The sequence below is a fragment of the Physeter macrocephalus genome, chromosome 4 (genome assembly GCF_002837175.3).
Source record: "Physeter macrocephalus isolate SW-GA chromosome 4, ASM283717v5, whole genome shotgun sequence".
NCBI classification, from domain to species: Eukaryota; Metazoa; Chordata; class Mammalia; order Artiodactyla; family Physeteridae; genus Physeter; species Physeter macrocephalus.
In genome coordinates, this window is record NC_041217.1 from 33,310,036 (window position 1) to 33,323,188 (window position 13,153).

Below are 13,153 nucleotides of genomic sequence, written 5' to 3' on the forward strand. Positions count from 1 at the left end.
ATGGCCGCTGAGCCTGCGCGGCCGGAGCCTGTGCTCCGCAACGGGAGAGGCCACAACAGTGAGAGGCCCGCGTACCGCAAAAAGAAAAAAAGAAAAAAAAAAAAAAAAAAAAAGAGAGAGAGCGGACAGCCAGTGATGCGCATGCGCACAGTCGCGCATGCGCACACTCGCACCTGCTCACAACGGCGCAAACCGTGTGCGTGGGCAGTTGCTCCAGTTGGCGCCGGTCTCCTGCGATGTTCGTTGAAGTGAAATTGGGTCCTGGTGCCAGTCTAGTCAGCCTTGAGAATCCTGTGCCGGCTGTTCCTGCTTCTGGAGAGGATGAAGCCACGGAGTCTGCTGAGGTAATGGCCTGGATTTTAATTGGTGCCAAGTGACCTCTTTGCGGGAGGCTTCAGGGTTCGTTCGAGTCATGCTTACACTTAGGGACAGACGAGGTCCCCTCTTCTTGGGGGCCCACGGGGGTGGGGCTCGTCAGCTTAGGGCACGTCAAATGTCCTTTCCTACATCCACTACAGATATTTAATATCTTTCCTCCCGGTGCACACTCAACCTTGGCGGAGAAACTCAACAATGGTGGTTGTCACATCATCTAAAAAGAAACATTCTCTTATCAATAAGACTCCTGACTAGAATATTCAAATCTAATCACTATGCAATTTTAATCATCTTCTTTAAACCCCGCCCCCCGCCCCCACCGCTTATCAGGCCCACTAAGTAGCCTCCTGAGGGACCGTCACAAAGTCTCTTACCAGGGGCTCCATGGGAGGGATTGACCCCCGTGCTCACATCACCAGGCCTGAGGCAACCCTGCACAGCCAAAGAGGAGTGAGAGAGGGGAGAAGGGGAGCCCACCCTCCTTCTGCCACCTGGATTCCTCTGTGACTCAGGAACCCAGCTGAAGTTCTCTCTCTGCCCTCACATACCCCTCACACACTCAGATTTCCTCCTCAGAGCCTCTTCCTTGCCCAGGTGGAGCCATGGATGTGTGACAGCTCAGTTTCCATCTACCCACCAAACCCAACCTTCTCAATGACCCCGTGAAGGCCTGCTTTCTTCAAAGACTCCTTTCCTGACTGTCCTGCCCCTCCTAGACCTCGCACCCCAAACTGACTCTCTCCCCCACCATCATTAAGGCAAGGCGTTTATTTCCCTCCAATCAGACACAGTGCTTCTTTCCTTGGTGATCTCTTTTTCCTGGCTTAAAGGCCACCTCTGGTGTTTATTCAGCGTGATTTCCCCGGACTACAGATATGATGTGTGTAGCAAATAGAAGGGGTGGGAAGCTAAAGGTAGTCTTTACCATCCACGTATGACATTCCTTCCAGCTTTTTTCTTTCCCAGTTCGTTTGTTCATTCGTTCATTCATTCATCAGTCAGAGCTTGCTCATTTGTCATGTGTCAGGTGCTATGAAAGATAAAGGGCGTGAAAGAAAATGGATAAGACATGGTCTCTTCCCTCAAGAAGCTCAGAGTCTAGTAGGGCAGGACAGTTACACAAGCAGATAGTAGTGAGTGCAATGATGAAGCATTACAGGAGCAGGGTGGAGGAGCACTGAACCTGGGTGGGGATGAAGCTGAATTGCAAAGGATGAGGAGGCATTGGCCGGGAAAGGTGGGGTGGGGGACAGGAGATCAAGAGACAGTGGTCTCCCAGGGAGAGGGGACTGCGCAAATAAGAGCCTGGAGGCCAAAAGGCACCAGGTGTGTGCTGGGAACTAAAGGTAGTTTAGAGTTGCTGGACCTTAAGGCAGGGAGTGGTGAGCGCTGAGGCCAGAGCTGCTACAACACCCAGGGTGTCATCATACTGTAGTCAGTGCCGATGGATCCCCCTGCTGGGGACAGTTTTTGTGACCTTAGACCATGGCCCTGAATGGGTCCCAGAGGCAGGTAAAGGCTGAGCTTGGTGGGCGTTACAATTTGAAAAGGGCCAAAGGACATGAACTTCAGCCTCATGCTAGCCCAGCTCCCTGGGCCTCACCGTATGTGTCCTTCCAGACACCCACCCTCTGGCTGTTCCTTCCCATTCCCTCCCCCTTAGGTCACAACCTGTCAGAACCGGAAGACACCTTAAATGCCATCAAGAATAACCCCCGCCTCTTTTTTTTTTTTTTTTTTTTTGGGTACGCGGGCCTCTCACTGTTGTGGCCTCTCCCGTTGCGGAGCACAGGCTCCGGACGCGCAGGCTCCGCGGCATGTGGGATCTTCCCGGACCGGGGCACGAACCCGTGTCCCCTGCATCGGCAGGCGGACTCTCAACAACTGCGCCATCAGGGAAGGCCAACCCCCTCTTTTAACAAAGAAAGACATGGAAGCCTGGAAAAGGGGTTGCCGGCGGTCACACCGCCAGTTAGTGGCAAAATCTGCCCATCTGTTCTTCCCTCAAACCCAGCTCCCTACTGGCTGAGTGGACAACACAGCCAGCATCCACCCCCTCCTCCCAGCTTCTCTCGGTATTTTCTTTCAGGCTTTGGGGTGTGCCTGAGGCTAATTTACTTAAACCTCTCCTCAAACAGTTACTGTTTGGTGGGGGTGGGACCTGGGGTTGCACAGTAAGGCCGGAGGACAGGTTTGTGGGAAATGCACTTCCTTACTCTAATGAGGACGTTTCCAGAAGTCCTCTCGTTCTCCCTGGTTGTGGGGCAGGGGCTGCGCACAACACAGGGTGGAAACTCTCAGAGGAGGTTCTGAAGAAGGAGGGCCCTGGGAGACAGACACAGATGTGAGGTAGGAGGGCCCCCCCACCTAACCTCTCCCTCAGGTGCGCTGGCGTAGCCTGGTGTGTGGTCTTGAGGAGAGCACAGAGACCAGGCACCAAACAGAAGGACATCTTGTCCTGTGGCCCTCCCCTTGGTAGTGCCCTCTGGGGGTTAGGGGCGGGGAGGGCAGCATACCAGGAATTATGGGAAGTGATCAGGAGGAGTGGCTGGCTTGCCGCGATGCTAGGGGTGATGCCTGGAAGACCCTGGTGCATGTGCGGCAGTAGGACGGGGTCACACGTTAATCAGTTCTGTAGATGATGATGATGAACACCTGCAGGTGTTCACTTTATCCTCGTCCCCTCCCCTTGATGTTGGTCTGTCCTGTGACTTGTTTTGGCCAAAGGAATGGAGCATAACATTAGCAGAAGCTGTAAATGTGCTCGTGTGGTTGAGCTTCACCCTGACACGCAGAGCACGTCCTGAGCGTCCACTAGTCCCAGAATTCAGAGACGCGTGGAGCAGATGTGAACAAGACCCGCCGTCTGAAGCAGAGCCACCGCAGCCCACTTGCAGGCCTTTGAATGAGAAATAAACATGATCACCATCTGAGAGTTTGAGGCTGGCCAAGAGCAAATCCTAGAATACAGGTTCCTTTGTGAGTAACAGAAAGTACAAATGAATTGTGCCGTAAATCAAAAAGGTTTTATTTTCTCACATCAAATGTCCAGAGGTAGGCCATCCAGGGAGTTATCCAGACCCAAGATCCTACTAGCTTTCTGGTTCCTCAGAAGCTGTGGCCCTCAGCTTCGTGGTCAAAAGTGATGTGGATGCTCAGGGTCCAACCATCATGTCCGCACTCCAGCCAGGAGGAAGGAGGAGGGAGGGGGGAGAAGAGCATACGCATTTCTCTAAAGAGACTTCCCAGAAGTTTTTGCACACCAGAAGTAATTTTTAAAGTATTTACAACATGGATTTCAATTAATCAGAATGGATGCCCTCTGTCAACAACAGGTACATCTGTACCTGTACTTGTGGGTTGTCCTGATCACATCTTTCCACTTACAAATCTCATTGGCCACAGCTCAGTCGCATGACCACACCTAGCTTCAAGGAACACTGGGAAATGTTGTCTTTATTCCAGACGGCCATGGGCACACTTACCTACTATCAAAGAAGGGGAGGACCTTTACAGTGGGACAGCTAGCATCTCTGCCAGACTATGGAAAGTACTTAAAGCTCTTGGTACAGGTCCACAAACCCTTGCCACAATTTGAAAAAAAAATTTTTCTGAAAACAAGTATTTTTCAGAAATCATTAGATGGCAAAATTTGGCCTTAAGTGTGTGTTTATCCCTCTTGTGAATATTCATGTATTTGCTGCACAAATATAACGTTTGATCATGAGGTGCTGCCCTGGATCCCTCTAGGGTATTTGTATGTGTGTGTGATACACACGCAAGTACAGTATTTCCTGTAAAATCTTCTAAAAGTCTGAATTTGAAACCCATTTGGCTCAGGGTTTTGGATAGAGTGATCATACATCCCAGTTTGCTTGGGATATTCTGGTTTGCCCTTGTCCTGGTGACATTATTAATAGCTCTCCCAACTTTCACTTTCACAATTGCTCAGTTTGGATGATACATTATAGGGTCAACTTATGGATAAGAGACTGTGAACCTGTACAAACTAAGCTCTCAGTTAATGGCAGCTGTTATTACTGTTCCCCAGCAGAGCTCCTGTAGTGCCTATTGATATATACAGATATGCTAAAATGTTTCTTCAAGTAACCATTGAGCTCCTCATGGCTAAACAGTACCCTCCTGCCGGTTTTTTCTCCTTTCTTCATGAATTGGCTTCCAAGATAGTGTGGCAGTCAGTTTCATCCCAGCCACTCTCAGAGAGCACGGGCTTGGAAGCAATGGACACTAAAATCAAGGCAGTTTTACTGAATCAGGAAAATGACTAGCAAATTCTGAAACTTGGCGGACTTTTCTTTCTTCATTCCTGGCGAATTTAAAAAATAGGTCTGGAGATGCCTGTGGATGCAGCAGAATTCCACAGGCATGATATCCTCTTCGCACAGCAGAGATGTAAGGAAAACGGCTGAGTCAAAAGGCCTTTTCTTGCTTTCGTTAATTGTCCCCTGGGTCTCATGGCCAGGATCTCAGCTGTGAGGAGGGCCGGCCCTGGACAAGGCCATAGAAGGCCCCCTTCTGTTCTCTTCCCCTCTGCTCCCTTGGCATCCATGTACCCTCTTAGCTTTCCCACTGCGAGGTGCAGAGAAGTGGATCCCAAACTTGGCTGGTCTTCACTCAGGCCTGGGGTGTGTGTGAAGAGAGATTGCTGAGGCCTGCCCCAGGTCAGTGATTTGGGAGTCTGGCGCCAAGCCCAGGAATCTGTGTTTTAACTATTCCCCTGGTGATTCTGAAGAGCAGCCCAGTTTAAGAAACACTGGCATAGTGCAATGAGCAAGGACTTTGGAATCAGACGAAGCTGAGTTCAAATTTAACTTCTGTCACTGTGGCCTGGGGCTGTTTCTAAGCTTCTCTGAGTCTCAGTCTGCCCATCTGTAAAATGTGAAACTTCAGGAATATAATGTATTTTATTTTCTTTTTAAAAGAATTAAAAACTCTCCTTTGAATATATAGTTACATTCCTTTTTTTAATGCTCAGTGTTTTTATTGTGTTCACGCATGTGGGATCTTAGTTCCCTGACCAGGGATCAAACCCACGCCCTCTGCAGTGGAAGTGTGGAGTCTTAACCACTGGACCGTCAGGGAAGTCCCAATGTATTTTAAATATAAAAAATGTTTTTCAGATTGAAAGTCTATTCTTCTTCTCAAACATAAAATCAGACACTCCCCAGGTAGCTCATTAACACACTGGGAGAACCAAGGAGAATCTCATTGCTGAAAAGAAAAGGCATAGGCTTGCCTCCCACCTTGTCCTCTGCTCCCCTCCCGTCTGGGACAGCAAAGGGAAGAGTTCATGACCTCAGGGTGACAACAAAAGCAGATTTGTCTATGCTTGGCAGGTAGTGTGCAGTCAACAAATATTTGTCGATTGCTTGCTTGATTTTATGTTTTTGTTTACCCAATTTCCTCTAAAATCTTTAGGAATCTAATTCTTGTTTGTGGGAGAGGCATGGTGGGAGAGAGGTGAACTGTGGGATTAAATAATATTTTATAGATGGGCGTTAATATTTCTGCTGTATTTGTGTCAATACGTCTTAATGAGAGAGGATGGTCTTTAGAATCTGATGGATTTGGTGTCAGATCTTGCCTTCACCATGCTGTCAGGACAAACTAAACTCTTTTTTTTTTTAAATTTATTTATTTAATTTGTTTACTTTTGGCTGCACTGTGTCTTTGTGGCTGTGCGCGGGCTCTTTCTAGTTGTGGTGAGCGGGGACTACTCTCGGTTGCAGTGCGCGGGCTTCTCACTGTGGTGGCTTCTCTTGTTGTGGAGCATGGGCTTTAGGCGTGCAGGATTCAGTAGTTGTGGCACGCGGGCTCTAGAGCGCAGGCTCAGTAGTTGTGGTGCACGGCGTTAGTTGCTCCGTGGCATGTGAGATCTTCCCGGACCAGGGCTTGAACCCGTGTCTCCTGCATTGGCAGCCGGATTCTTAACCACTGCGTCACCAGGGAAGCCCCAAACTAAACTCTTAGTGGATTAACACAGTGAAGGTTTACCTCATCCAAGTCACAGTCCAGTGCAGGGAGCAGAGGACAAGGTGAAGGGTGCTCTGTTCCATGTAGTCACTCAGGGAGCAAGCTCCTTCCATCTTTTTGGCTTCCTGGTACCCTGGGTCATCTAGATAGTGATGGGAAAGGGCATGATGTACCAAGGTTTTTATGGACTAGGACTGGAAGTGGCAAAATCACTTCTGTCCGTATTTCACTGGCAGAATTCAGTAATGCGGTCAGCCTAATAGCAAGAGGACCAGGAGATATGGTTTAAGACGTGCCTAGAAAGAAGAGGAGAAAATGGATAGTAATGAGCAGTAGAAGGTTCTGCCAGAACCATTCATCAGCTCTGTGACCTTGGGCAAATGCCTTTAACTCTTAGCCTTAGTTTCCACATCTGTACAGTGGGAATGATACACATCTATTGGGCTAGTTATAGGACTTAAAAGATATATATAACATGCTTGATACCCAGTGTGCCCTTCCCTTGTAAATATATGGAAGAGCACGTTTTCTTTCCTCTGAGTAGCCCCAAATACTGACTACTTGAAAGTTTTGGCCTTCAATAAACTTTCCACCAAGTTAGGGGAACACAGATGAGAACACAGCTCCTGTCCCCTGAAGTGGAGGGTTCAGTTTGGATCATCTCCTTTCAGCGAAGCAGTGAGGCGGTCCCTGAATCTTGGGGGAGTTTGTCTTAAGGTCTTTTCATGACATGTGTTAAGGGTTTGCTGGAGTATTACCTTAAAAACCAGAAACGGGCTTCCCTGGTGGCGCAGTGGTTGAGAGTCCACCTGCCGATGCAGGGCACACGGGTTCGTGCCCCGGTCTGGGAAGATCCCACATGCCGCGGAGCGGCTGGGCCCGTGAGCCATGGCCGCTGAGCCAGCGCGCCCGGAGCCTGTGCTCCGCCACGGGAGAGGCCACAACAGTGAGAGGCACGCCTACCGCAAAAAAAAAGTGAGCCATGGCCGCTGAGCCTGCGCGTCCGGAGCCTGTGCTCCGCAACGGGAGAGGCCACAACAGTGAGAGGCCCACATACTGCAAAAAAAAAAAACAAAACCAGAAGCATCTGTACTCTAGTTACCTGGAGGAAAGAACCAGACAAAAATGACTTCCATGGCAGCACCAAGCAATTATGTTAATATAAGTAAAAATATTCTGATGACGCTTAGTAGTCTGTTGGAAAGATTTTGGAAAAAATATTTTCTTCTCTTGAAATCCTTAAGAAAAGGTCAGTTTGTACCTTTTGGAGTTAGTCAGCACCTCCCAGCCTAGGGGCAGAAGAACGGAAGCTGTTGCTTCTGGGGCCACCTTCTTCTCTCCTGTACTTTCTTGGAAGGGTCCTCCTGCAAATGAGATGCCTAAGGCTTTGTGCCTGAGTTGACCTACCCCAGAGCTATCCTCTGAGGTCTTCTTTATTGGAACATCCAGACTGCTGCCTGACCACTCTGGCCAGGTTGCAGAACATTCTGTTCACTTGACCAGCCATACCCAGTGAGGACAAGTAGAAGGGGGTCAGTGTAGGAGATGCAAGAAGAGAGGAGAATAGCAGAGTGTTGTTATGGGGAGTGGGACATAAATAATGGCTTGTTTCAGAGATGCAGTAATGCCCTGGGTGCTCTGCCCTCCACTGTGTACCCCGTTGGGAGGTTTTGGCAGGGCATGGGGCTGAACCAGAGCTCAGAGCCAGGAGAGGAGAAGGGGGGAGGGCTTGGCAGCCAGATGCTTTCTCTTCCTCTGACTTTTGCTGGGTCACTTACTAATGACAGGGAACCCAGACTGTGCTTCTTTTCTCCGAATGACTTCCAGCCACATCCCTCCCCAAACTCCAGCTGGAGGCCACTCTATTTTTAAATTTCTCTTGGGAAGTAGACTCCAGAATTTCCCTAAGTCTTCCCGTCAGGGGAGCTGCTGATTTCCAGTAAATCCAGGGTCACATAGCTTTCTATACTCGTTTGCGTTCAGGTTGCATAAATTAGCATGCCGCCGAAAGCAACCCAGGGAATTAACACAAAAGGACTCAGCTTTTGTGCCCCAGGGAGGTGATGAGGGAGGCAGCATCATCCCCAGAGAGAGCGGCAGCCCTGACTTGTTGGCAGGAGGTTCCGTCGTCGTCCCCTTGGCCTGCAGGTCCTCAGTGTGGGCTGGTGGGAGGAGGCATCCTCAGATCTGAGTAAAGCTCAGAAGGGAGCGAAGCTGGGGGCAGGGGTGGGAGCAGATGTGGAAGGTCCCAGTGAGACGGAGTGCGGTTTCAGTGGAGCCGGAGATAGCCCGTGGGGCGGGGACAAAGGGAAGAGGGGAGAAGGAGCAAGAGTGGGTGGGTAAGTAGAGGCAAGTTGGTGGCGAGCACCGCATGGCCAGTTAGGAGGGCACACGGTGGACATTTGTTAGCTAGCAAGTTCACGGTCCGAGAGAGCGTGTGGCCAGGCGGGTTTCCCAGGAGCCATTTCCATCCTTTCTCGCCAGGCGGGTGTTAGACTGGGTTTTCTTGCTGGGGTCTGGAAAGTCATCCCTTGGGTCTCTGAGGTGTCACAGCCTGAAAGTGCAGATGACAGATTTTAAAGTGGTTCCAGATGAGACAGGTGACAGCAGGACGGGACTCTGGGTTGTTTTCCCAGAAGAAGGAGCAAGCTACCCCGTCCGCAAATACCGCTCATTTTCCCAGTGGCCGCGACACTCTTGAACCTGAGTGAAGGGCGCTGCCTGGCATAGGAGCAGAGGGAGGTGGAGCGGCCCTCACAGCCCGGGGAGGCAGGCACCTGATGCAGTGCCCACTGTCCTAGGTAACACACACGTCTCTAAGCCACGGAGTTTACTGACTGCTGGCTGTAGGCTGGCCACTCTCCATAGTGCAGGGTCTGATACCTGCTAAGGCCATGCACTCCCGTGGAGTCAGCCCGTGGTGGGGTCAGTAGTGTGGACTTCGGTGTCAGACCACTTGGGGTTTAATCCTGGCTCCACCACTGGGGATCTCGGGTAAGGTATGTGAACGCATCTGTGCCTCAGCTTCTTCATCTGTAAAATGGGAATAACATTGACTACTTCATAGAGCTGTGGCGAAAGAACTAAACACAATAATCCCTATAGAGGTCTTAGAACAGCAGCTGTCTGAGAGGAAGGACTCAGTCGATACAAACATTGTCATATGCGGCAGCCCCAAATAAGATGCAGTGAAAAAGATTGCAGAACTTGGAGAGAAACACGGGGTGGGCTGCTAATTTCTTGGCCCTGTGTCCAGTGTGGCAGCTGCTCATACAATTTCTACCCAAGCTGATGCAGCCACAGCACCAGACCGTGTGGACAAGGGCCAGTCATGGGCTCTGGCCAACCACAGGCTAGGAAATAACACTGTTAGCTGATGATGGTTCCTTGTTTTTTTTTTTCCTCCCTCCAGCAGGGGAGTATGAAGGAAAAGAAATGGCTCCTGTATTCGTTTGGCTGGAGAAAGGGACCCCAGCAAGAAAGAAAGGTATGGGACCCTTCGTGACTTGTTTCTACCACTCCCAATAGAGGGCCCCTAGGGAGGGCCTGGCATCGCGGGCAAGAAGGGACTGAACATTATTAATGGTCTCTCTCCATGTCCTGGGCCTCCCATCACTTAGAGCTGGCAGAGGGCTGCTGGAAGGAGGGGAGCAGGGACTGTGGAAGGTCACTGTTGTGCCTGGATGCAGGAGAATGACGGATGGACTCGTGACTGTAAGTCTTTATAACAAACATTTATAGAGCCTCTATGTGTGCTGCACCCGGGGACTCAGAAACTATAAGACATGGCCACTCCCCTAAAGGAGGTTACAGGCTGTACTTGAAAAGAATTACTTCAATCCCTTCTTCTCAACACCGCCCTTCACAGATGCCACTTCTCCCTCTGTCCGGGGCACTTAGACAGCCTCGGGGACTCTCACTGTTGGCCTAAGGTGACTTCCCTGACAGCACACCTGTGTCCCACTCCCAGCTTATCACCGACTTGCAGAACTGCTCTCTGTGCCCGAAAGCACTGGGCTGGTGGATTACAAAGAGTTCTGAGAGGCTTCTTAGCAGGCTGTTCTCCACATCATTACTACTCAGATCCCAGAGCAACGTGCCAGCTGCCTGCTTTTTCTCCAGCCCTTGTTCTTCCCTCAAGATCAAGCTGCTGGGAATTCCCTGGTGGTCCAGTGGTTGGGACTCCGTGCTTCCACTGCAGGGGGCAAGGGTTCAGTCCCTGGCTGGGGAACTAGGATCCCGCATGCCTCGAGGCACGGCCGAAAAAAAAAAAGATCCAGCTGCTGATGCTATGGGATGTCTGATAGCCCAGCCTGGGCTCCCTACTCTGGGCCCCATAGTCCGCTTGCTTGAAGTGAACGGAGGAAATAGACTTTAATGTAACAGAGTTGTTGTCTCTTGGACCTGGCCTTAAGAGTTGTGTCTTCTTGTTTTACATCACCTCCAATTTATCCTCAGCCTGACTTCAGTCATCACCAGCCTAAGTTAAATCCTGGATGCCCAGAAAATTTCAAAACTGGCTGCTAGTCGATTCTTGAATTCAGGGAATTCTTGGACTTTGGGATCAAAAGAAGCTACTCGTGTCTAGGGTACAAGGAGGTGGTTGGAGGGGGGCTGGTTATATGGATCCCAACTTGCCGTATCTGTGTTCCCCCCTCCCCCCATCCATCTCTGAAGGCTGAGACCCAGGCCAGGGCTGGGACAGGCCTCTCTGGGCACAGAAGCCTGCCAGCATTGATTTCGCTCCTGAACCAAGAGGCCAAGAGGACATTGTGATGGTGAGGCAATGGACGTGAAACAGAAACGAGTGGCTTTAGTTTCAGGAAGTCCGAAGTGGAAAGCAAGTGTTGACATTCTTTAAGACCCACTGTAGGCTGTATTTTGTGCTGCGCTAGCCAGAACTCTGCTACTTACTTGAAGTAGGACCTTGGGAAAATCCCCTTCCTCTCTAGGCCTCAACTTCCTCATCTGTAAAGTGCATGTGGGATTAGTCAAGATCCTTCTGGGCCTGACCTGATATGGTTCTAGGTGTTCCAGTAATCTGTCACTCAGAGGACAAAGAGCCTGAAGGTATGTGGGGGGAGATGGGGAGGAAGGGACTAAGAAAGGTTCAGTGGGAGTCCTTGTGAGTTTAGCTAACTGATCGCGGAGAGGAAGAGAGGGGAGTAAAAACATAGAGTGAAAATGGGGAAAAGGGAAAAGCATAAGAGTGGGGGCTAAGGGGGCCACCACAGTTACCTCAGCGCTCCTCGGGCACATCCGGGCCAGGTTTACTTTGTGAGGATGGGGGTAGGGTTGGGGAGTGGCAAACAGTATTTTCCAAAGAGGGCCACGATGATATTGCCACCCGCCATGTTCTTTGACGTCGTGATCTTGCCATTTCCCTGTCAAGAGGTGGAGTCTCGTTCCTCTCCCTTCAAATCTGGCCTGGCCTTATGACTTGCTTGTAACCACAGAATGTGGTAGAAGTTACGCTGGGTGACTTCTGAGGCTCAGTCAGAAGCAGCTTCCACTTGGTTATCTTGGGTCACTCGATCTGAGGGAAGCCATCTGACTACCTGAGACCATCATGCTGGACAGGCCACATGTAGGCATTCCCGTTGACAGTCCCAGCTGAGGCCCACCTACCAGCCGTTTCCCTCAAGGCACCAGATACGTGGATGAAGCTCCTTTTGACTCTCCAGGCCAGACGATTGACCAACCTCGCTTGATACCACGAGGAGGAGAAGATTTGCCCCACTGAGTCCTACCCAGATTTCTCAGGTAGAAGAATCGATAAAATATAAGAAAATGACTGTTGTTTTAAGCCACAAAGCTTTGGGGTAGTTTGTTATAAAGCAAAAGGTACCGGCACAGGATGGTAGGAGATGTTTAAAAATATAAGCTCCCTTGCAATGAAAAATCCTTAAAAATGTATAAACAAGACTTGAAAGATTTCAGAGATGTGTGAAATTTCAAAATTAATTTGGAAACCAACTTTAAATTTTGCCTATTAAGGACATTACAAACAAAACTACCATTTTCTGTAGGTCACCATATTATAGATTTTAAAGTATATTTTTATCATGAAAAAGGGAGAAAAGTCACTATATCCCACCTAAATGGCTAAAAGGAAAGAGGTAAACAGTATCAAATGTTGGCAAAGATGTGGAACAACCAGGGCTTTCATACATTCCTGGTGGGAATTATTATTTCCACAGTCATTTTGGAAGGAAAATAGCTTGGCAGTATAATCAGAAGCTGAACATATGCATATATTCAATTCCATTCCTATGTATATGCCGAACAGAAGTTTATGTATATTTTTACCAACAGATCTGTATATAAATGTTCATAATAGCACTATTTTTAACAGCCCAAAGCTGGTAATAACTTAAATCAATAACAGAATAAGTTGTAGTATCATCACACAATGGAATACCGTATAGCAGTGAAAATAAACGGACTATCGCCAGGAAAGTCATGCACAAACCTCATAAATATGATGTTAACGGAGTTAGAAAAACTATGAATCCTGCCACAAGTGGAACAGCAAAGAACAGCATGTCCTACAGTAGGTCTGAAGGTATAATAGCATACTAAATTCCATTGTTATTTATAATAAGAAATGCACAAACCTCATAAATATGATACTAAGGGAAAGAAACCAGAGTCAAAGAGTACATACTATGTGATTCCACTATGTAAAGTTGTTTTTGTTTTTGTTTTTTTTTGTGGTATGCGGGCCTCTCTCACTGTTGTGGCCTCTCCCGTTGCAGGGCACAGGGTCCGGACGCACAGG

General features: G+C 49.2%; 1 long non-coding RNA gene across 5 annotated transcripts in view; it reads right to left on the reverse strand.

The window, feature by feature from the left end:
- LOC114486142 (uncharacterized) overlaps positions 1–7,301 on the reverse strand; it is a 9,626-nt gene extending 2,325 nt beyond the window's left edge. Inside the window, exons 1-5 of one of the 5 annotated variants that reach the window (XR_008617050.1) lie at positions 3,418–7,301; positions 2,895–3,277; positions 1,304–1,408; positions 421–592; positions 174–339 (exon numbers count right to left, since the gene is read on the reverse strand). This is a non-coding gene — a long non-coding RNA (uncharacterized lncRNA). Of the gene's footprint in view, positions 1–173; positions 593–1,303; positions 1,409–2,894; positions 3,278–3,417 lie in introns of all 5 variants that reach the window. The other 4 variants (XR_008617048.1, XR_008617047.1, XR_008617049.1 and 1 more) reach the window with 4 other exon arrangements.
- Between the last annotated feature and the right edge of the window lie 5,852 nt (positions 7,302–13,153).